This window comes from Canis aureus, chromosome 20 (genome assembly GCF_053574225.1).
Source record: "Canis aureus isolate CA01 chromosome 20, VMU_Caureus_v.1.0, whole genome shotgun sequence".
NCBI lineage: Eukaryota > Metazoa > Chordata > Mammalia > Carnivora > Canidae > Canis > Canis aureus.
Genome location: NC_135630.1, coordinates 18,100,772 through 18,122,394, shown reverse-complemented (window position 1 = coordinate 18,122,394; position 21,623 = coordinate 18,100,772). Strand labels below are relative to the sequence as shown.

The 21,623-nt window shown below is 39.7% G+C and overlaps 1 long non-coding RNA gene across 1 annotated transcript in view; it reads right to left on the bottom strand.

Annotated features, from left to right (window-relative positions):
- The window catches only part of LOC144291905 (uncharacterized), a 43,112-nt gene extending 26,066 nt beyond the window's left edge, over positions 1-17,046 (bottom strand). Inside the window, exons 1-2 of the long non-coding RNA XR_013359457.1 lie at positions 16,906-17,046; positions 12,246-12,335 (exon numbers count right to left, since the gene is read on the bottom strand). This is a non-coding gene — a long non-coding RNA (uncharacterized LOC144291905). The remainder of the gene's footprint in view (positions 1-12,245; positions 12,336-16,905) is intronic.
- Positions 17,047-21,623: the final 4,577 nt, after the last annotated feature.

Here is a 21,623-nt window from a genome sequence, read left to right as displayed (position 1 = left end):
AGGCATGTTTTGCTTTTAAGTGCTCCTCTTCTGTTACTCCTTAGGGTCAGTGGTGATGGATAATTTTCTTCATGCCCTCAAAGGGTCTCCTTGAGTACCCTTCCACAATGACCCATAACAAGATAGTTTCACCATCTAGGAAGGGCGCATGGCTTGGAGTTCCTCAGTTACTATAATGTAGCCACAGGATGTGGACCAAAGCTTCTGTCATGTCCTTATAATCCCTTTTATAGGAACAAGGAAATTCATATTGGAATATGGTTTTCTTGGTGAGACTTGATGAGGCCCATAATTGTCTTAATGAGAGGTTGGTTCCTATATCCCCAGACCTGTTAGGTTTTAACTATCAGCTACTTGTTTCATCCATGAAAAAAAGAAACTTCCAAAAGAAATTTTCACTTCCTTCCTTTAAAAATCTCATATCGATCTTGCACTCCTCTCTAGTTGTTGCCTTAGTTCTGTAGCATTTAGTCCCAGTCACCACACCTTCCTCCTTAAATCTGACTCTTCTTTTAGCTTTTGTGACCTCACTCCCTTGTTCTTTACCTATTTCTGAAACCATTCCTTCCCAGAGTCCACTGTTGCACTTGATCCATAATTCACCCTTAAATGTTGTCTTTCCTCAGGATTTATCCTCCATCCTCTTCAATTTTTGCTCTATGCCTTCTTCTTCAGGGCTCTCACCCACTCCTATGGTTTAATTCTCACTCCTACACTGGTAACTTCAACTCGCTTGTCTAATCTTGATCTCTCCTCAGCTCTAGACCTATGGATTCAAATAACTGCCAGATATCTCTGTCAGGATACACATTCCCCTTAATCTCCTGCTGTGCATCCTGTATCTTGGTTGGTAGAAACTCTCTGTCTCCTGTGCCTGGAATTTGAGAAAGACATTCTCCCAGAGTTTAACAAACAGTAAACTAAGACATTAAGCATTCTAGTGCTTATATTATGGCAGCCATTATGCTAGATTGGAGTATACAGAGACATTTCCTATCATGAAGGAACTTGCATTGTAAGGGGGGTTGGGGGGAGGACAAGCAAACAAAAAATGGCAAACAAAGGCAAAGCAAGGGTGACATTTAAGAAATAAAACACTGTGAGTGTAAGGAGGAGGGAGAGAGTGAAAATGAGTAAGGACTTCAAGAAGAGGCAGCAAGCTGGGCCTTTAAAAAGTAGAAATTTTTTCAATAAAAATGGGATAGTAGGAAGGGTAGTATTCCAAAAACAGGTAAAGTATGAAATTGTTCTAAGCTTCAAGGAAAGGGAATGATATGATGTGCTAATAGCCGTGTGTGTGTGTGTGTGTGTGTGTGTGTGTGTGTGTGTTAGGGAAGTGAGGAGTATGCGAGAAGAAGAAACTAGAAATGTAAGTTGGGGCCAGCCCATGAAAGCAGATGTTTGTTTCATTTACTTGAATGAAATGTACTTTGTACTTCCTGTGAGAAGGGTAGGCCCCTAAATTTCAGGGCTGACATTCACTTACGTAGTTACAAAATAATACAAGTTGACATTAAGTTGAAAAAGTGCAATCACGTGATTTCCTGCCATACACCAGAGAAATTCATAGCAGTAAAACAAGTATTTAGTGAGCCAGTATGTTGTCGATTCTTTTCCAAGACTCATTGCTTCCCTGGCCAGCCCTGGACAAAAATGCAAGCCAAATTAAAAAGGAAAAGGGAAGAGAAAAAGAGGACAAGCGGAAAGGAGTAGAGGGGGAGAGAGGAGGATTAGGGGCAGATAGAGATTAACAACTCTATTGTTCACATAGAATGTTCTCCTATTGAGACAACTTCAGCAGAAGAGGAAAGCAGATTGATCAAATGAGCCTTATATTCCTTAAGTCCTCACCAGAAACATAAAATCTGGGGTCCCCAATAAGAGGTGGATGTTTTTACTCTACTAGTTTTAAGGGACATGGAACATGATCAGCGTTTTCCAAGATAGCATTTACCTGACACAGACTGGCTTAGAAAATACCTCATTATGGAATCCATCTCTTCTTCAATCCTTGGATAAGGAAAGCAAGAGAATTTTCTGTAAAGAACAGCACCAACAACAGCTTGTAAAGAAACAATATGGAAATTTGAAAACATTTTAAAGCTCGGATTATGCATATTACTGAGTCAGAAACTATGTTGTACATAGAGGTAATATGTATTGTCTGAAAGGAGGGAGTTCGGGAAAGGGAACGGGCTACTGTCGATGGTGGTTGGCCACCATGATAGGCGTGAAAACCTAAATGAGAGAGAAAGAGAGCTCTGTGTTGGGTTCCTATCATCTGAAGAGGACATCTAAAGAGGAAAATGAGTCAGAAGTTGGTCTTCCATGAGCTGCTACTGAAAAGGTTGAGAATAACATCTGTATGAAATGACTGCTGGTGAACAAAGAAAAGTCACTTCCCCTTTTTGTGATAAGGGGTGGTGTGACACACAGGAGAGTACACCTTCTTCATAGTATTAGGATTGGTTTATCTGGAGAAACAGTTAATGCATGTGAATTGAAAAAGAAATTGCACTTACAGGCTGTATAAATGAAGAAACTTGTACCTCAAAGGGTTCATGAAGATTTATAAGTAAAGCTCCAGAATCCAGAAAGAAACAGTGACATTAACATGGTGTATTTAAAGGAGATGAAATCCAAGGGAATTTGCCAGATTCAAGAGGAACTCCTCTGTGTTCTGTCCAAGCTGAACATTCCATTTTTACAAGGGCTCCTTTGTTGTCATGTTTATACACAGACTAATAAATGCTTGACCTTTTTTAGTGATGAAGGAACAGTCTGTGCCTCAGGAGCGTATTATTTCAAGAAGCACAAATGAAGAGAAAGACCAAACCCTTCTGGGACAGATGGACTAAATATTTTGATATTGGAACCACATGGGGGAAAGGCAGGCACTGAGAAACAGAAATGGAGGCCTGATAAGGGAACCTGGAAACAGCATCAGTCCTCTCAAACGTTTCCAGGGACTCCAGGTGTGTAGGGTGCTGACACCAACCTCACGTGGGGAAGGGAACAAAGTGAGCTAAACATTTATCTTGATGTGAGCAAAAATGAACAATAAATGAAAAAAATATTTGTGATCTGGCAAAAGTGTTGATTTCTCAACTTTTGACATTTGTACGAAAATGGGACTAGTATTCATCCAGCCTCTTTTTTTTCAGCCTTTACTTTCTACCTAGAAGTAAGTGTTTTGTATGAATTAAGTTGCCTAATCATCACATTGACCCTAAGATGCAGGCACTATTATTTGCACTCCTGTCTTTTTTCTTATATGGACACAGAAGTTACAGAGAAGCTAAATAACCTCTAAGAATCACAGAGTGTTAGAGTGGCTTTAACCCCATTTGGTCTGATGCCTGATTCCCACTCTTTCCCTGCTCCCCCGGTGACTAGAGCAATCACTAGCCTCTCATTGCCCTCCCTCCTCCGATGCTGCTTTATTCTCCACTCCTGATTCCAAACAAGAACTGCTGCTAGATTAAGGGTGAACTCCAGAGCATCCAAGGTACCTGTGTAATTGCCCTTAAAGTACCCTCACATATTTGTGTGTCTTTGAAATGATAACAACACTGGCAATTGTTACAGTGGTGTGTGGGGGACATGCTTAGACTGTGGTATCTCATTACTCCTGTTTTGTCTAACATCATATGGTTAACGGGCATTTCAAGAGTAATGATGATGGTGACAGAAAAGTTTCTTTTAAAAATTGAAAATAACTTTTGATTCAAAAAGCCTTTACTTTGGAGGGTCGAAGATCAGTTATGAGATGTGGGACTCCAATTATTGAAATGAAACCACAGGTATCTAAAAATGCAGCAGAAAGAAGCAGTGAAAATGTGAAAGCCCTAAGTAACGTGAAGCGATTGGTCTCGCTGTTGGGCATAATGAACTCCTGCATGCACTCGGTGCCACATGATGCAGAGTTTATGGCACCTCTGAGACTATTCGTAAAGAGCAATGCGGAATGGGACTGCTAAAAGCTCTGCTCAAGGACATCAGTATGTTCAGGGGGTGTCTCCCATGCCTGTGAGTCAAAACCAACCCATTCCTCTTCCCCCTTCTCTGCTGAGGAATCTAGGTGCTCAGCCCTTGCCTTTATTTCTTCCAGCCTCCCCTCACCCAACTCCTGTTTTCAGAAGCAATCAGAAAAATGTGTTCATTCTGAAAAGTTTAATGTGTTAGTCTTCCAAAGGCAGTTGGTTTTAACAGAAAATCAAGCCTCAGAACAAAGGTGCTACAAGGTTTCAAATTTAACGCAGTATATTCAGGAGTGTGAAAAACCAAGAGGTGGCTTTTTGTTCTCCATAAGTGATCTCTAATCTTCCATCTCCAGCCTTTCCCACTCTGGGTGACAGTGGAAAAAGTCTTTAAATTGCCATTTAAAGCCATCTCAGTCTGAGGCAAATGGGTGTCTCAGTGGCTGAGTGTCTGCCTTCCGCTCAGGTCATGATCCTCGGGTCCTAGAATCCAATCCCACACTGGGTTCCCCACGGGAAGCCTGCTTTTCCCTCTGCCTATGCCTGTGCCTCTCTGTGTGTCTCTCATGAATAAATAAATAATCTTTTTTAAAAAATAAAGCCATTTCAGTCTCTTCCAGTTTCAGATAGCCTGATTTTGAGCAACTATTCAATCACTTAAACTTTACCACCTGTATTAGTCTTCTGGTGCTGCTATTTAAAAAAAAAATAAACACAAATTTAGTGATTTTAAACAACATAAATTTACTATCCTACAGTTTAAAAGCTTGAAAGTCCCAAATGAGTCTCAAGGTGTCAGCAGGACTGCTTCCTTTCTGGAAGCTCTAGAAGAGAATCTCTTTCCTTGCACTTTCCAGCTTCTACAGGCTGCCTGTATACCTTGGATTATGGCCCTATTCTTCCATTTTCAAAGCTAGCAACAGCTGGTGGAGTTCTTCTTAACATCTCTTTACTCTGATCCAACTCTTCTGCATCTCCCACATTTAAGGACTGATCACACTGGTGATCAGATAATCGGTCCAGATGATCCAGGATAATCTCCCTACTTTAAGGTCAATTGATTAGCAACCTTAATTCCATCCACAATCTTAACTCCCCCTTGCCATGTAAGTAATTTTTCATAGGATCCAATGATTAGGATTCAGACATCTCTAGGGGGCCTACCATATTCCACCTATCATACCACCTTTTTGTTATTTTATTTTATTTTATTTTATTTTATTTTATTTTATTTTTTATTCATGAGAGGCACAGAGAGAGAGAGAGAGAGAGAGGCAGAGACACAGGCAGAGGGAGAAGCAGCCCCCACGCAGGGTGCCTGACGTGGGACTCGATCCCTGGTCTCCAGGATCACGCTCAGGGCGGAAGGCAGCACTAAACCACTGGGCCACCAGGGCTGCTCCATACCACCTTTTTTAACTTGTTTCTCTCCCTCTGGCTATTCCTAAACTGATGCATGGGTACGTAGAGGTAGGGAGAGAAGGCCTCACGCCCAAGAGTTATCTCTCCTCTGGATCCTTGCTGGTTTCTACTACAAAGTGCTAGATCATGCTTGTTTCTGGACAGACTGGATCCCACTGATTAAATCTGTGACTTATGAATTTGTGTTTGTTACAGTTATCTTATGATGTGTAGCAAACCGTCACAAAACTTAGTGGCTTAGGGATCCCTGGGTGGCGCAGCGGTTTAGTGCCTGCCTTTGGCCCAGGGCGCGATCGTGGAAACCCGGGATCGAATCCCACATCGGGCTCCCGGTGCATGGAGCCTGCTTCTCCCTCTGCCTGTGTCTCTGCCTCTCTCTCTCTCTCTCTCTGTGTGTGTGACTATCATAAATAAATAAAAATTTTAAAAAATTAAAAAAAAAAAACTTAGTGGCTTAAACCAACAGTATTTTAACCATTAAACCAACAATTACTTTTCAGGAATCTATGCACGTGGTTTAGCTGAGGTCACTCATGTGACTATGTTCAGCTGAGAGCCTGGCTAGGCCCAGAATATCCCAGATGACCTTTATCCTCCACAGTCTTTTTCCTCATGTCCTCTCCTCATTCAGGAGTATGGCTCGAGTTTCTTTACAGCAAGGCAACTAGCTTCCAAGAAAACAAAAATAAAAGCTGCCAGGCTAGGGCCTTATACATGTGCCACTTCAGCTGGTCAAGACCAAGTGTAGGGTCAACCAGATTCAAGGAGATGGAAAGCAGATTCCATGCATTTGTAGATATAGGTGGGAGAGGAAATGATAGCAGCAAGATTTGCAAGCAAACTTCCACATGATCTATTCTTGTAGCTTGACCAGGGCCGGAAGCACTGGCTTTGTGAGACTTGAATCTAGCTTTACTATAAATCTCAGTCAGCAATTTCCTCATTCCAGGGAGGGCTCTACACTTATGACCAACCTGGGTGGTGTTAATGAACTTCTACTGTGGTGATCCCCTGGTATCAGTTGGCCCCTTTATCCACATTTGCAGCCTGAGAGCTAGTGGGAAATCCTGGGCACTACAGCTAAAGGAAGCTTAGGAATCCTAACTTAGCTCTCTCTGATGAGCTATGCTGTGCCACTGTTTTTACTCTGCTGAGCTTCTTGCCTATGGTGGAGCACCTTGCATGGTGGTCTCTTCCTGAAGTTGGAGTTAGAGATACAGCTTGCCTGCTGATGAGTTATGCAAGTAATGCATTCCTGATTTGAAGGGAAGGGTACAAACTCTCTGCACTTTTGGATTATTCCTCAAATCTATTTCACTGCTCCTTCATCTTGGATTTTTCCCCAGAAGGTCAAATCAGAGCATGCATGCCGAACTGCTTGATTCTTGTCATCTCCAGAACAAAAGGACTTTCTTCCTTTCCTATTTGTGTAGTGGATTTTCTCACTTTGTAACTCTTATAAAAGGTAGCATTTTTCTGGTCCACATCTTAAGCTGTTGGGGATGAGAATGGGCCAAGAGGGAGAGCACAAATAAAATGGATAAATATTTCCCAAATCTACCATCCACATTAAGAAATTAATTTCTAATTAGGATAATTAAAGCATCAGTCATTCAGGTTGATGGACTGAAGGCTCTGCCCTGGAGTTTCCCTGCACTGTGGCTGCAGCAGCCATTTCTCTTTGGAAAGTGACTGTTGCCAGTTAAGAGCTTCCAGGAAGCCAGGGCCTAAGGGGAAGTATAGAGTACCTCTTCATGCTCCACTGTTATGTTCTCCACCACCAAACACATACACAACCATACACACATTCTGAGAGTGTCTAACACTTGGGCTTTCCAGAGACCAGCCACCTATCATGCTCACTCCTTGGATCTTCCCTCTCTTCAGACAACAGGGAACCCAGCTGCTGTTGTTGCTGCCCAATAAACTGGCCTCAAGCATAAATTGTCAGGAACTGGAAATGAAAGTACAATTTATCTGTGAGTTACATAGGCTGTGCATTTCCCAAGGACTCTATCTGCTTTGCCTTTGTTGGGGTAGTTAGAAAACACATGATTTTAGACTTACAATGTATCATTGGGAAATTAAACTGTGGTTACACCCACTGCCTCATGTTTTTGTGTTAAATTTGTATCATTGGCCAAAATTGTATGCTGATGTAGAATATCTTTGTCACACCACTTTCAACATTCTAGGGGGCTTATGACATTAAATATTAAAGAAAAGGAAGAATAAGACAACTCCATAACGTTTAGCTGTGGAAAAGATGCTGATGCTATAAAGATCCTAGAATGCAGACATAAAAGCTATCCAGCCCTACTTCCAAATTAGGTGATTTTGTTTTTGGTTTGTTGGTTTGTTTGTTTTTTTAAGGATTTTTCACCTTGAGCAGTCTGGGTGGTTCAGTGGTTTAGCGCCGCCCTCAGCCCAGGGCCTGATCCTGGGGACCGGGGATGGAGTCCCATGTCAGGCTCCCTGCATGGAGCCTGCTTTTCCCTCTGCCTGTGTCTCTGCCTCTCTCTCTCTCTCTCTGTGTCTCTCATGAATAAATAAATAAAATCTTAAAAAAAAAAAGAAAGAAACTTGCTTTAAAAAAGAAAAGAATTTTTCATCTTTAATGTGTTTTTTTTTAATATATATTTTATTTATTTATTCACAAGAGAGGCAGAGACTTAAGCAGAAGGAGAAGCAGGCTCATTGAGGGGAGCCCGATGCGGGACTCCATCCCAGGACCCCAGGATCAGGACCTGAGCCAAAGGCAGACGCTCAGCTGCCGAACCATCCAGGCATCCCAAATGAGGTGGTTTTGATTTAGAAGACTCAGGAACTATACCTGTGACTCTTCAGTTCTCCTGGAACCTGGAGACAGGTTGGGAATACCTGGGCTTTCAATGTATATAATCCTTCCTAGCCATGTGGGTAAGAGGACCAGAGGCTGATAATTGGATCCAGGCTGAACACAAGATGGAAACCTAGGAGGTGAGAGTCAGAAACTGATGTGACGGTCCAGAGAATTCTGTCTACCAGCAGAGACCTGCTTTGAATTATACTTTGCCAAGAAGAGGCAACATGGCATTTGATACAAGCACTGGGTCAGGAATTAGAACACCTGAGTTCCAGGCCCCAGTTCTGCCACTGACCACTCATGTGAGTTTAAGTGACTCAATCTCTCTGAGTTTCATTTCCCTTGTCTATAAAATGAAGGAGGTTGGACTGCAGGTACTTTATGGTCTATGGTTCTCTGACAGTGTGCCCACAATAATTATACACTAGTGAGAAGAAATAGAAGACATGAGATTATACTAAATCTTGTTCACACTAGTAAATTGCTGTTAAGATCTATGACATGCCAAATAAGAAATAGTCATAAGAGTCCATTAAGATCCAAATATCCGGGGATCCCTGGGTGGCGCAGCGGTTTGGCGCCTGCCTTTGGCCCAGGGCGCGATCCTGGAGACCCGGGATCGAATCCCACATCAGGCTCCCGGTGCATGGAGCCTGCTTCTCCCTCTGCCTATGTCTCTGCCTCTCTCTCCTCTCTGTGACTATCATAAATAAAAATTTAAAAAAAAAATTAAAAAAAAAAAAAAAAAAAAAAAGATCCAAATATCCTCCTCTTTTTGAAAAAAGCCAGATCAGAAAACAGAACTGTCTGAAATCAGAGTTTTTACTCCTTTACCTCAAATCTATACCTGGGGACCCACGGAAGGAGCATATTGGATCTGCAAAGCACACACCGAGGCAGCTGAATGGAGCGTAGGGGTCTGCGTCTCATCCTGTGGTCCTCCAGACCATGTAGGATACCAAATGGAGGCTGCAGCAGAGGGGCAGTTTGTCTGGTAGGCAGGCAGCTCTAAAGAGAAAGCCCAAAGGAGCTAAGCTAGTTCAGTACTTTCCTATTATCACCAAGCAGATTAGTATCTTCACATTCCTGGGGGGGGGGGGGGGGGAGGGGAATAAGGGAGGGAATTATAAAAGCAGAAGTAACATTTACAATTCTTTCTACAGAAGAAGAATTCCCATTTTGGAAGCCAAAGCTTTTGAATGTTGGGAGGGGAAAAAAAAAAGATGTTTTTTCCTGCAAGTGCCCCCACCATTCTTGAATATGTGGATGTTTAGAGAAGAAGAAGACATGACAAGTGGCAAGCATGGTATATAGAAAGGGAGTTTGAGAGACATGATCTCAAATACCAGCCCATTCATAATGAAAGAGCAGCTTATAGCTTTTGCGAACTCAGCCCTCCCCACATTGCTATATACTTGGGGAGAAGCTGAAATTTCATAAAAATGATTGGAAAATTTGGTCATTCATAGCCTTAGTTAAAAGCATTCAAAATCCAAAAGACAATGGCCTGAATGACATATAGATTAATTATGAAGGGAAGAGAAAATGAAAGGGCTAAACCATATTGGGTACCTTACATACATGAATTATCTAATGTCATTGCAATGACTTATAAAGACAAATATACTAAGGCTTAGAGAAGTGAAACAATTATCAAAGGTCATGTAACTGGGACAGAACCAGGACTAGAATTCAAATCTTACACCAGAGCCTGTGCTTTTTAAAAATACTCCACATTGAGTTTAGAACCACTTTTATCCAAGACAAAAATTCCAACCAGCAGAGCTAGTATTTGGAGAGTATTATTATTATTATTATTGGGGAGTATTAGAACAAGTAGGAAATTTGAGAAGTTGGGAACTTAAAGCACCAAGAGAATATTACATTCCATATGCCTAAAGCTCAGTTCAGTGACCCTTGGATGATTAAAGAACAAGGTGATGGGTACCTTAGCTGGGGTATGGAAATTTGGCTCCAAAATTAGATCTGGGAGACACCTAGGTGGCTCAGCAGTTGAGCACCTGCTTTCAGCTCAGGGTGAGATCCTGGAGTCCCAGGATTGAGTCCCACGTCGGGCTCCCTACATGGAGCCTGCTTCTCCCTCTGCCTGTGTCTCTGCCTCATTCTCTCTCTCTGTGTCTCTCATGAATAAATAAAATCTTAAAAAAAAAAATTAGATCTGATAGGCAAAGTGGGACAAAGGACTGAGGAAGCACTAACTGTCCTACACAGAAACTGGTAGGCCCACAATGAATGTGCTTAGTGATAAGAACTGTGGTGACAATAACTATTCCATATCCAGGAAGTAACAGTAAAGATGGAGGAGCATTAGGAGTTCAAGATGTAGGTTTGCTAATGAGGGACTTTTTATGGAGGTTGATCCAAAGCCTGAATTGCTGAACAAGGAATACTCCAGTACTTGCTAAGTAAAGATGCAAAGTAGTTAATGGTAGTATCTGGCATCGGGGAAACATGAACTAAAAACAGTAGAGACCACAGAATGCTGACAGTTGTTTAAAAAAAAAACACACAAAACATGAAGAAATCACATCAATGTCAGTTTCCTAATTTGAACAAAGTACTGTTCTACTTAACGTTTGCTGGACAATGCTCCTTTCTGTCTCTGGAAGGAATCGTTATGTTACAGTCTTAGGGTCCATTATGATGCCAAATGAATGTGTCTAAATTAATAACTTGCCAATCTATACCATCAGAAAATCAGGTGTCACAAAGAAGTGAGTTTTCCAGTGAATTGAAGCTTACACCCTTTAAGGACCAAGCTTTTTAAGAATTAAGCTATTTTATGGAAATTGTAATAAAGTGGCTTCCATTCTTGGCCTCATTAAACAGAATATATTGAACATCATTTAACATGTTCTTAATGACTCTGAGTTCTTGCTGTGAACATCAACCATACTACTGGGCAGTGATACAAGATATCCTCAGGGGGTGGTGAAATATACAGTGTCTAACTGCAATCTTTCCTGAACCCAGAGATGCTGTCTGTGACCACTATGGTGGCTTCTGTTCTTAAACCCAAGTCCCACATATGTAGTCTTTCTGCTTTAACCAATAATGCTTCTAATATATCATCTTTAACCTTTGTGTGAACTGATAGTTGTTGTGGAAAGGAAATCACTGATCTTTATAAAACTGCCACCATATTTATATAGAATTCTCTATCAGCAGGTTATAACATAAAGGCTCAGAGATGACCTGTGCTTCTGACATAAATAAATTACACAGACTTTATGGCAGAGAATTTCCTTGCTGTTTGAATATCTTTTACATTGGTGCTTACATAAATTCAGAACTGTATTCTGGATGCTTATGATTTTTGGTGTCTGATTACCAGATAGAACATTACTGAAGTTTACAAGATTGTTGTTCTTTGTTTTCTAAAATGACACACGCTAAGAGTCTCATATTATTCAGAATTGAGTTAGTCCAGAGAGTAACAAGGAATCTCATTGTATTAGGTAGTTCTTGCTGTGTACCAAACCATCCCAAAATATAGTTGTTTATGACAACAAGCATTTCTTGTCTCTTACCATTTTGTGTCTCACTAGACAGTTTTCCTAGTCTAGGCAGGTTCTACCAGGGCGGACTCACATTTTTGGGGTCTCAGCTGGAATAGCTGGGGCCTCTCTCCATGTCATCTCATCCTCCAGCAGAAAAGCCCAGGTTAGTTAACATGATAGAAAAGAGCAAGTGAACCCATATTTAAGCCTTCATTTCTGTCATGTTTGCTCATGTACTTGAGGCCAAATCAAGTCATATGGCCAAATCCAGATCCCAGGGAGAAACAGACTCTATTTCTTGTTGGGAAAAGATTACAAAGTCACAGTGCAAAGCAGCAGGCATACAACAAAGGGAGGATTTTTGTGCTTATTTTGCAATCTACTACATTCACAGCACTTATATCATGGTTCAGTCTATGGAAACTCCAGCTCTGCTACCCCTTTGATATACTGAGCTAGTAGTGCTTTTCTTCTTACCACCATCTTGAAAGAGTAGCTTTTCTCATCACCTCCACTTCCTTCTCCTGGATTCACTTCTCAGTTCTTGCAAGCTGGTTCTTGCAACACCTATTTTAGTAATTAGGTTAACTAGTTACTTCCTAATTATCAATGATGTCTTTCTTAAATATTTTAGTTTTTAACCCAATCTTTTTTTTTAAAGTAACTTTTTAATGATCTTTTTCTTATTTAAGAGAGAAAGTGAGCAAGAAAATTGTCCCAAGGCATACAACACAAGCAAGGGGCCAGACAGAGGCAGAGGGAGAAGCAGTCTCCCCACTGAGCAGAGAGCCCAATGTAGGGCTCCATCCCAGGACCCCAGGATCATGACCTGAGCTGAAGGCAGACACTTAACTCACTAAGCCACCCAAGTGCATCGAAAAGTAACTTTTTAAAAAGTTAGGGAAGCCTAGGTGGCTCAGTGGTTAAGCATCTGCCTTCTGGTTCAGGGAATGATCCTGGAGTCCCAGGATTGAGTCCCACATGGGGCTCCCTATATGGAGCCTGCTTCTCCCTCTGCCTGTGTCTCTGCCTCTATCTCTCTGTGTATCTCATGAATAAATAAATAAATCTAAAATAAAATAAAATAAAAAGTTATTTTATTACTCTAAAAAATTTTATTCGGGGATCCCTGGGTGACTCGGTGGTCTAGCACCTGCCTTTAGCCCAGGGCATGATCCTGGAGTCCCGGGATCCAGTCCAACATCAGGCTCCCTGCATGGAGCCTGCTTCTCCCTCTACCTGTGTTTCTGGCTCTCTCTCTCTCTCTCTCTCTCTCTGTGTCTCTCATGAATAAATAAATAAATAAGATCTTTTAAACAATTTTTATTCATTTATTTGAGAGTGGGAAGGAGGGGGAGAATCTTTAAGCAGACTCCCCACTGAGTGTGAAGCCCTATGCAGGGCTCTATCCCAGGACCCTGAGATCATAACCTGAGCCAAAATCAAGAGTTAGCCACTCAACTGACTGAGTCACCCAGATGAACCTAGAACTTTTTTAGGCTTTTTTTTTTTTTTTTTAATAATCTCTAAACCCAACATAGACTTGAACTCATGACCCTGAGATGAAGAGTGACATGCTCTACTGACTGAAACAGCCAGCTACCCTCACCATCAATCTTTTTTGAAACTCACTTCCTATAGCTTCTACTACAAGAAAATACTCATTTTTCCCCTAGTTCATTGACTGCTCTGTCAATTTTTTTCCAGAGTTATTATTCCTTTCATGATTAAAATTGGGGTTTTGTCCTCATTTACCTTCTCTTTCTTATATCCTCTCAGTAAATCCATTTACTTTCACAGCTTCATTACAAATCTCTAGGTAGATGATTTTCCAATTTATATCCCCCGTTCCTAAATTTATTCTTAAATTTGGTTCCATTCTCAAATGGCCCACTGAATAATTCTACTCAAATGTTTTATCTGTAGTTCCTCTGAAATGTATTTTGCCTGCAAACAAAGAAGACAGTGCTGGAAACTATATAATGCCTCTGTAGGCCCTAGCTTATTTGATTCTAGAGTTTCCTTCAGATAAAAGGAACTGGGAGTGGTGGATAGAGGCAGCATGTGGCTAAATAGCATTTGTTGAATGCCTACTGTGTGCAAGGCATTGTGGTCTGTCTTAATTGACAGATGGGAACTTCTTCTAGGGTTGCTTTCAAATAGTAGATAAAGGGGCTGATCAAATGCAGACATGGAATCTGCACAGGTAGCACTGCAGACAGACACTGATACTCCAGTGAAGGTTTCAGTTACACCAAAGGAAATGAGGCTGAAAAAATCTCTGTTGTAAAAATTAAGAGGTGTATGACAGCCTCAAATGACTTTCAAAAAGTTTCTGCTAAAGGTATTTTAGGGTTTGCAAAAAAATAAATAATATCCCCGTAAGAAAGGTCTGGTTTCTGGGGGAAATGGATTATAAAATAAAATTCCAGGGTGTCTGGCTGGCTCGGTCAGTCAAGTGCCCAACTCTTGGTTTCAGCTCTGGTCATGATGTCGTGATCATCGGATCCAGTCAGGCTCTGAGCTCAGCATGGAGTCGGCTTCAGATTCTCTTCCTCTCTCTTTCTCACTCACTCCTCCCAAATACACAAATAAAATCTTTATAAATTATAATAATAAAATAAAATTCCAATTCTCCCTTTTTCTCCTGAACAAAGGATCTTAGAGACTTCTAGGGACCAAACTAAGCTCCTGGTAACATTTCTTCTGTCCTATTAGGAAATTTCACTCAAGGAAAGTAGTTATAGGATGGGCATACTTCTGGTTATTTCCTATGCCAGATTCCTTGATTGAACTCTTATTGATAGGCTAGGTGTAGAACTAGCCTAATGTTGGTAGCCATGCCTACTACTATGCCATTACTCTTCTCATAAGGCTTGATGTGGAAGAGATTTTTTTTTCTTTTGATGTGGAACAGATTCTGAAAATAATATGTGAGGTCACTGATGGCTCAAGAATAGTTTCTGAAATTATATTTCTTAGGATAACTTTTTTTAAAAAGATTTTATTTATTTATTTATTTATTTATTTATTTATTTATTTATTTATTTATTTGACAGAGAGATCGTGGCAGAGAGAGAGAGAGAGAGAGAGAGAATCTGAAGCAGACTCTTGCACTGAGCACAGAGCTTCACACAGGGCTGGATCCCACAACCTCAAGATCATGACCTGAGCCAAAACCAAGAGCTGGATGCTTAACAGACTGAGTCACACAGACACCCCAGGATAACTTTTAAAAATAAAAGAAAGTAAAATAAAACTAAATAAACATAAAATAAGATAAAAACCGGAGCATGTGGGTGGATTAGTCAGTTAAGTGTCTGCCTCTGGCTCAGTCATGATCTCAGAGTCCTGGGCTGGAGCCCCACATGGGGCTTTCTGCTCAGTGGAGAGCCTGCTTCTCCCTCTGCTGCTGCCCTGGCCCCTGTTTGTGTTCTCTTCTCTCAAGCTCTCTGTCTCTCTCTTAAATAAATAAATAAATAAATAAATAAATAAATAAATAAATCTTTAACAAAATAAAATAAAAACTATGTTTTCTTTGTTTTATTTTCATATCAATAATGCACATAGAAGTTTCCCAATGCCAAAATGGAACATGGTGTGATAGAATGCAAGCTGATAAGAATGAATGAAACCCCATTCTTCAAGAAGCAGCAACCTACTAGCTTGCCATATGGCTTGAATTCTATTAATTTATCCCCTTTTTTTATTTTTTTATTGGATTGCATAAGAATTTATGAGAGTTACTGCTTCTTTTTCTTCTTTTTGGTTTGTTTATACTGCTGTAAATAATTTTGTAGAGTGATTGCAATTCTTCTCATTGACTGTATTTTCTGAGGGCTCATTCTAGGAAACTGATGTTTAAGTATAGTGTATTAGATATGAATTTTCCCATGTTGTTCATGCCTCTTACTACATTGTCTTTCTTACTGTCAATGGCTATAAGTATCATCGTTAGTGAATTTGGCTAACAGTCTTTGGAGCAGATGAGATTTTAGCTCACTCCTTGATAGCTGCATTGGCTCAGTCTAAGCTAAAGTCTTATTTTCATTAAAGGGAGCAGACATGCTGAGGAAGAAGGTGCTATTTTTACATAGGGACTTTTTCTACTGAAACCACATGATAACACTATGCTGTTAAAATGATCTCAAGCATGCTGAGTTAGCTGCAGAAACAATATGCGTGTTGCCAAAATCAAGGCAGTACTATTCTGAGCCTCCTCTAAGGTCCTCTAGCTCTCCTTGGTGGTCATGAAGAGGAGACTGGGGAGGAGCTGGTGGGAATATACAGCGTATAGGTAAAGTGAAGGTCACAGTTGTCACAGTTACCTCTATGAAATTATTCAAAATCTTGGTTATTGCCACCAATCACTGAGATATGAAAAGTTTTGTTACTCAGTCATTTGCATATTACTGTTATTCATTTAGTATTCTAGATTTTTTAAAGGTAAGGATAGCATAAAACAGTCCCTTAGAAACAGAAGAGGTTTAGACAGAGGCCCTCCTACTCTAGTAAAACAAAAAGCAATAATAATAGTAATAATATATATAATTATAATATATAAATATAATGTCCCACTTAGCATTTTACAAAAATTATTTCATTTAATCCTTACAATAATCTTGCAAAGCAGCTATTATCTCCATATACAAAAGGCAATGCTTCCTTTTCTTCCTTTCCTGATAATAACTGTCATATTTTAAGTTATACTCAAGCTAGAAAGTAATTGAGCTGGCATTAAGCCTAAGTATAAATACCTAGCTCCAAAATCTATGCTTTTTCACCAGGCCATGCAGCATCTCAGAGGATGACATAGAATTAATAAGGAAATTGGGCCTCTATCATACAGTATTTTTATTTTTCATTCTTCCTTCTCCATATTGAAAAAGTATTAATGAGAATGAGTTACAACACATCAAAAATGGAAAAGTAAAAATTTCCCTTCTTGGTGGTCTTCAGTTGCTAAATGTAAATCACCTTTAGATTTAGCTTCCCTTGTCTTCAAATACTGGAAGATTCTTTCCTCAGCCATCCCAGAATTTGAATCAACTACTTGGTCACAGACAGGTTTATACTTAATAGAAAATCTTTGGGGAAGCTCTTGAACAGATAAAGATGTTAACGCATAGAAACTCACATCATGGGAACCCTGGGTGGCGCAGCGGTTTAGTGCCTGCCTTTGGCTCAGGGCGTGATCCTGGAGACCAGGGATTGAATCCCACGTCGGGCTCCCGGTGCATGGAGCCTGCTTCTCCCTCTGCCTATGTCTCTGCCTCTCTCTCTGTATGACTATTATAAATAAATAAATTTTTTTAAAAAAAGAATACAACATACTAACCACTTAAAAAAAAAAAAAAAAGAAACTCACATCACTTCCCTTCTGTCTGTAAAGCAGACTTCCTTTTGTGGCCAACATATTTCCCACAGTCTTGTGCAGATTTGGGGTTTTGAATAAGGAGCGCTCTAGCCACTTGACAGGGAAGCCAGAGCTTACAGCTACCAGAAATGAATAGCTCTGGAATATGGCAGAGGATGGGAAGATGGGACCAAGTTAGCATGTCCAGGATTTGGGAAAAATTGGGGAAGTTTGCAGAGAGATGAAATGAAAGATCTGTGGATTAGCCGCCAAATATATGAGAAATGGAGAGAGACTTAAAGAAAGAAAAATTTAAGACACTTACCAAGTGTTATTAATAAAATCCCAACTCCACAGTCATTTCCCTAAAAAATCTTCAAAAAGATATTAACTGATGTTCAATTATTTTTAGACTGAACTGAAGTTTTTTTTTTTGCTAAGACTAGGCCATTAGGTGACTTAACTTTATATGGGCTTTACTCGCATAGAACCATGAGATGTTGAAAATATTTGCAAAGATACAAGCAAAAAATATATGATGGACATAATGAGAGAGCTTGGAGTCAGATGTAGGGAATTCCGGCCTTTTAAGAAAGAGGGAATTCATTAGCATTTTGCAGGCTCTATGCCTATGCAAATACAGGATTGGATTTACCTACTGAATGTGTATATACTTTGCACAACAAATCCTTGTGACAGTAGTAAGTAGGGAAGGTGAGGGAAAGCCTTCTGCTTTCTAGGAGGATGTTCTCTCTGGATCTTCTTTTTTTAGCAAGAGAAGAGACCTTTATAACTGTATCGAAATTGTCCCAAGACATACCAACCTTGGATAAAAATAGAAGCATGTTAACATTAACAAAACAGTATTTCTTTGATTCCAGTTCTCACTATTACAGAAAACTCATATCCCCTCAGAGTCTTACTTAAATTAGCCAAGTTTCTTTAAAATGTTATCTTCTAAGAGATCTTAAAGTATCCATTTTAGGGCACCTGGGTGGCTCAGCTGGTTGAGCTTCTACCTTCAGCTCAGGTCATGATTCCAGAGTCCCAGGGCTCCCCCTCAGCAGGGAGTATGCTTCTTCTGCCTGCTCCTACATCCGCCGCCCCCCCCTGTCTCTCTCACTGTCTCATAAATAAGTAAGTAAATAAATAAAATATTTTAAAAAACAACAAGAATCCTTTTTTTTTTTTTTAAAGATTTTATTTATTTATTCATGAGAGCCAGAGAGAGAGAGAAGCAGAGACACAGGCAGAGGGAGAAGCAGGTTCCATGCAGGGAGCCTGACGTGGGACTCGATCCTGGGACTCCAGGATAATGTCTTGGGGTGAAGGCAGGCGCTAAATTGCTGAGCCACCCAGGGATCCCCCAAGAATCCATTTTAAACTCCTTTATTTTGCTCCTTTCCAGCTGTGGCTGCCTATGGTGGTATTTATTGCAAAAGTTACCAATGTGTCAATGATTTTGTGAAAATTGATCTTTGCACATCCATGTTTAACAAGCATTTTAGCACATTTCTCAATCTTTCTTCATTTATAGTTAAGCAAAAATCACTTTTGATTTATTTTAATTTCACATGAAGTAAGAGGTATATAGAAAATGAGGGAAAATCTTAAACATAAGGTTGAGTTTAGCAGAAATTTATAAAAATCCCATTTTGCAGTAAATTCCAGAAATTGCAATAATTTCCAGGTCTTAATTTTTTTGGAGTCTATTCTAATGGCTACCAAATAGCTCCACAGTTAGCTATTTCCCACTAAAATATCTTCTCCAGGAAAATTTATCATAAAATTAATTTATATTTGGTAAAACTTTCTGAAGTTTTTCTTCTTGGCAAATATCAGAGAAAATGGCTAAATGGTAATGAGTATTCGCATTATTATTGCTTTAGGGTGTGTCCCGTCTTTGGTGAAAATGACTGAGGTTCAAGTATTACTCTTTTGATGTCTTCTGGCAATATAAAAGCATCATCTTTGGTCAATTCAATAGTTTATATCTACTTAATGGTTTGAAATGTCTAATAATATTTCACATAAAAAATTTTGGGGGGATCCCTGGGTGGCGCAGCGGTTTGGCGCCTGCCTTTGGCTCAGGGCGCGATACTGGAGACCCGGGATCGAATCACACGTCGGGCTCCTGGTACTTGGAGCCTGCTTCTCCCTCTGCCTATGTCTCTGCCTCTCTCTGTGCATTTCTCATGAATAAATAAATAAAATCTTTAAAAAAAATTTGGGGGGACACCTGGGTGACTCAGAGGTTGAGCCTCTGTCTTTGGCTCAGGGTGTGATGCCGGGTCTGGAGAATGAGTCCCATGTAGGGCTCCTTGCAAGGAGCCTGCATCTTCCTCTGCCTGGATCTCTGCCTCTCACTCTGTCTTTCATGAGTAAATAAATAATATCTTTAAAAAATTTTTTTTCAATAACTAGTGAGTACATCTTAATAAAACTACAACTCCTGCAGAGGTACTCATTTGGTAACTACTAAGTTATATCACTGATGTAATATTTTCTTGATTTGTTCTTGGCTTTAAAACTATTAGCAATTTTACAAGAATAAAATTTTCTTTAAGGATGGTATTCAAAGTCAATAAGATATTTTGCATATAAACTAAAATTTGCATGTAAACAAAAGTACCACGCAACTAAAAAACAAATTGTCACACAGAATAGCAGAATTGAAGTAACTTGAGTTCTATTTCTCCATCTTTAAAGTTTCTGTACTATCATTATTTACTACACATCAAAATGTTAAATGCAGACATAAAGTACCCTAGGGGTTGGAGGACTCACTAGTAAAAGAAACGTGTGGGGGCTGAGTCCATGTGTATCAAAGGCAAACTGGGTAAAAGGAAGTTCTCTGAATTCATTTCTATATGGAATACAATGTTTACTGAAGAAAATGTACTAATTTGAAGCTTACTTATATATTAAAATCCAACAGCAAATGAAGCAATTGTTTAGAATTTAGGCCAACAAAAGATTTTTTTCAGGGAGGATAATTTTATCATGGACATTGTTTACAATTGCAGAGAATGGTCACATAAAAGACAGATCAATTCTTAGTTGTTTTTTTTAAAAGATTATTTATTTATTTATTCACAGAGAGAGGGACAGAGGCACAGGCAGAGGGAGAAGCAGGCTCCATGCAGGAAGCCCAACGTGGGACTCGACCCCAGGTCTCCAGGATCACACCCCGGGCTGTCGGCAGCACTAAACCGCTGGGCCACCGGGGCTGCACCAATTCTTAGTTTTATTATAGTTTTAAAATTATCTAAACAAGGCTCCCCCTTACTGCCTATCTCAGGAAGGCCTACTTCATGGCTCGGCTCTTGATAAGCTGCTGGTAAAGTGCACCTCAAAGATTTCTGCAGCAAGCAAACTGTAGGTAATTTTGAGTTTGACAGCTAAATTAGTATAACAAATATAATACATAAATATTTTAAAAATATTAAAAAATATAATAAACAACTAAATTAAGTGACTATAATTAATTTTTTAACAACCATAATAAATATAATGGTATATATAACTTTTTTAAAGGTTGGGGTTGTGATAGTATTGTTGATTAAAAAAATTTAAAAATGCAAATTGAACACCAATAAAATATAAATTTATAATAAAAAAATCAAAAAATATTTCCTCAGTTTTAAGACTTTTGTTATTAGCCAAGTTTTTGTGAGAGAAGTCATTTAAATATGTATTATAAATGCATTGTATAAAATTGCAGCAAATGCTCCCTTTGATTTTCTAAGCATCCATCTCAGTGCATCTCGGTGGAATGATCTTTAAGGCCCTTTCAGTTCTAACAATCTATTATGTTTTTTGTGACTGAAAGAACTGTTTCCTCTTCGCCTCCCACAGTCCTCTTCCCTTCCCCAAACCTCGGGAGTTTTCTTGGAGAGATTAACCCGTACATCTTTTTGCATTTCTATTATCTCCACAACTGAAGGATGTGAAGGTATGGGCTCAACAGTAAAGGGCAAAAAACCATAAATACTAAAGTATTTTCCGGGTCTTTGTGAGCCTAAAAGTGTCCATGGAGAGGTAGATTGCTCTGGAATGGATCCCATTTCTTATGTAATGTTAGTTCTCAAAATACAAACAAAGGGAACTGATACTTCCCTGCATAAAAATGTCAGGGAAAGCTACCTCCTTCCTGGGAAGAAGTAGTTCTGAAATTATGTTGCATATGTAAAAAATGGATTTTGACTTCACTGCTTCTGAAAATTAGTCTTTGTCCTTGGAAAATGGGGTGTGTGTGTGTGTGTGCGTGTGTGTGCGTGTGTGTGTGTGTGTGTGTGTGTGTATTATGCAACAGATACCCACAGGACTAGCCCAGGGGATGTGAAAGTGTAGCTTCACCTTACACCTCACACTGGAGGGAAAACTTGAAGTGGTTCACATTTGAGTCTTAAAGACTTCCTTCAACTGTCTTGCTGAAGGCACTGAATACCACTCTGGACAGAACAGTTGCACTCTAGAAAATATACTTCTGGAGATTT